The following is a 2,422-nucleotide window of genomic DNA, read 5'->3' on the forward strand; positions in this document are numbered from 1 at the left end:
GTTTCCAAAGTCTAAATATAAAGCACTTTAAACACTTCCTCTAAGGAGAGACAAAAAGAACCAGGATTTAGGGCTGAAGTCAAGGGAGACTCTAGCCTTATCTACAATGATTTAAATCTTCACAAGGAGAACATTTTCAGGTATTTATTGTAAATTTAAAGCTAAACCATAAAAAATGGCACAGCTCTGCCTAGTTCATTACATGATGATGAAAAGTGGTAGATATCATTAAATAAGGACTAAAAAGCATGAGACCTGGATTATTGTCATGCTAAGTTGATGGCTCTTTTATAAGTATAGTTCTTTCTCTCTCTTTTTTTTGGGGGGGTGGAGATTAGCAATACGGCTGAGGCTTTATTTTGGGAAAAGCAATCAAATTGGTTTTTAGTTGGGGGCATTTGTAAGAGCGGGTAACCCAGGTGGTAAACTCCCCACAAGGATGGGCTGAGGAATGGGGCTGAGCCTCATGTGGGTTTCCTGTTCCATGTGCTCCCTGGCACAGCTGTCTCCCCCACAGGCTCTGTGGCAGTGGTGTGGGAGGGTAGACTGGAGGGGCCACGGTGGCAGCTCACTTGGGCAGGACATCAGAGGACTCAGACACTAGCTTCCCGTCTCCGGTCTCAATTTGCTTCACAACCACAGTCCTGGGGCCCCCACCAGAGCCAAAGCCAGTCTGGAAGGAGCTCAGGCCATAGCTGAGGCCAGGGCTTGTGAGGCCCCTGTAGGCTGAGCTCAGGCCACCTGAGTAACCACTGGTGGTCTTCATGTGGATACTCATGTTCTGCATCCCAGACTCCAGCCGGCTCTCCTTGACCTCCAGCAGGCTCTCCTTGACCTCCAGCAGCTTGCAATAGGTAGTGATCTCCACGTCCAAGGCCAGCTTGACGTTTATCAGATCCTGGTATTCACGCAGCTGCTGAGCCATGTCCTGCTTGGCCTGATGCAGGGCGGCCTCCAGCTGTGCCAGCTTGGCGTTGGCATCCTTAACAGCCAGCTCCCCATGCTGCTGGACATCTGCGATGGAGGCCTCCACAGAAGCCCTCTGGCCTTTGAGAGCTTCAATCTCATTCTGGAGCCGGCTGATGTTGCGATTCATGCCGGAGATCTCCGTCTTCGTGTGCAGCAGGTCATCCCTGCACTTCCCAGACTGCACCTGCAGCTCCTCATTCTTGGTCTGGTACACGCTCTCAGCCTCAGCCTGGCTGCGGTTGGCGATCTCCTCGCACAGGGCGCGGACCTCAGCGATGATGCTGTCCATGTCCAGGGAGCGGCTGTTGTCCATGGACAGGACCACAGACGTGTCCGAGATCTGGGACTGCAGCCCATGGATCTCCTCTTCATACAGCTGCCTGAGGAAGTTGATTTCGTGAGTCAGCCCTTCCAGGCAGGCCTCCAGCTCCACCTTGTTCATGGACGCTTCATCCACATCCTTCTTGATGAGGACAAATTCATTCTCCATCTCTGTACTCTTGCAGTCCTCATACTTATTCTCCACCAGCCCCTGCATGTCCAAGCTCTGCCTCCAGCCTCAGCTTCTCCTGGCCCAGTGCGTCCAGCTGTCACTGAAGGTTGTTGATGGAGCTTTCACACATGCTGTCCATGTTGCTGTGGGCTGTCTTCTGCTGCTGCGGGAGGTTCCACTTGGTCTCCAGCATCTTGGTCTGCTGCTCCAGGAAGCACACCTTGTCGATGAAAGAGGCAAACTTGTTGTCGAGGGTCTTGATCTCCTCCTTCTCCTGGGTGCGCACAGCCTGAATGTTGGGGTCCACCTCCAGGTTGAGTGAGCTCAGCAGGCTCTGGTTCACTGTGACGGCTGTGATTCCCCCCATACCTCCAGCCCTGGCTTAGCTTCCACTCAGACCCAGGCTGATGCCCAGGCCACTCCGGAAGCTGGAGGAGCTGATGCGGGCACCGGGCCCACTGCTGTATGAGCAGCTGTTGAAGGCCTGTGGGGAAGAGTTGGACATCTTATAAGACTTCTGGGTAACCTTGATGGACATGGTGAAGACTGGAGTAGAGGCAGGTGGGCCAAACCAGAGATCTGAGGAGTGAATATCTGCTTCTAGATCAATATAGTTCTTTTTTGATTGATTTATGTGAAGAAGGATGATAGTGTTGGAGACGACATGCAGATGAGGAAACTGAGGGTCTGAGAAGGTCTATGGATAGCCCCCATCAAATAACCAGTTAGCACAAAACCGTTATCTTCACCCTATTCCAAGCCACCATTATCTCAAGCTTGGACAACTACAATAGTTTACTAGTTTATCAGTTGTTTACCTGGATTTATTATGCTAACTAATAAGTTTTCTGCAATGAATATATAGTGATCTTTTAAGAAAGCTAGGACACCCTTTGACTCTTCAATGGCTTCTCAGTGATCTTAGGGTAAGGACTCAGATTATTAGCAGGACTTACTAGG

General features: G+C 50.8%; 1 pseudogene; it reads right to left on the reverse strand.

The window, feature by feature from the left end:
• Nucleotides 1-568: 568 nt before the first annotated feature.
• On the reverse strand, nucleotides 569-2,030 carry LOC128577987 (keratin, type II cytoskeletal 8-like; annotated as a pseudogene).
• Nucleotides 2,031-2,422: the final 392 nt, after the last annotated feature.

Source organism: Nycticebus coucang, chromosome X (assembly GCF_027406575.1).
Source record: "Nycticebus coucang isolate mNycCou1 chromosome X, mNycCou1.pri, whole genome shotgun sequence".
Lineage (NCBI taxonomy): Eukaryota > Metazoa > Chordata > Mammalia > Primates > Lorisidae > Nycticebus > Nycticebus coucang.